The sequence below is a fragment of the Manis pentadactyla genome, chromosome 1 (assembly GCF_030020395.1).
Source record: "Manis pentadactyla isolate mManPen7 chromosome 1, mManPen7.hap1, whole genome shotgun sequence".
NCBI classification, from domain to species: Eukaryota; Metazoa; Chordata; class Mammalia; order Pholidota; family Manidae; genus Manis; species Manis pentadactyla.
In genome coordinates this window covers 185997165-185997805 of record NC_080019.1, presented here as the reverse complement: position 1 = coordinate 185997805, position 641 = coordinate 185997165, and positions in this window count along the sequence as shown.

The following is a 641-nucleotide window of genomic DNA, read 5'->3' as shown; positions in this document are numbered from 1 at the left end:
GCCACCGGCACCACCCGCCCCGGTTCCGCCCCCGCCCGTAGCCCCGCCCCCTGCGCAAGCCCCGCGCCCACTCCCTCCCCGCGCTTCCGGGCTTTGCGCATACGCGCCGTCGGGCGTGGGAAAGCGGTGGGCAGCCCAGCCTCCTCCTCGCTCACGCGCGGCCTAGCCTCACATTCCCGGAAGACCGCGCCTAACCATGGCCTTGACCCTCCCAGGAAGGCGGTGCGTTGCCAGTGCGCCTGCGCAGGGCTCGCCCTCCGGTGCTCCCCCACTTCTTCCCGCTAGTTGCCGTCGGAGTGTACGGTCGGGCGCGCTAAGCCCTCTGGGCCTGGTGAGCGGTGTTGGGTGACTTGCGGACGTACGGAGCAGGAATGGAGAAGCTGCTCAGCGCGCCAGGCCGTTTCCTGTGTGCAGAGCGCTGTGAGCGAAGGGCAAGAGCGTCCAGAATTAAGCTAACACGCCGAGCGTTCGTTTTGGGGGCGACCTGGCCGAGGGGTGCACGGGTCCTTGAGAGTGTCCTAACAACGTCCCGGCTTGGGGTGGCCTTCAGAAAGCGGTCTCTGAACTTTTCTGGTTGTCTGCCCTCATCTGTAAGCCATTTGAGCCTACCATTCAAATGGTGGTTTACCTGTTTTAATACA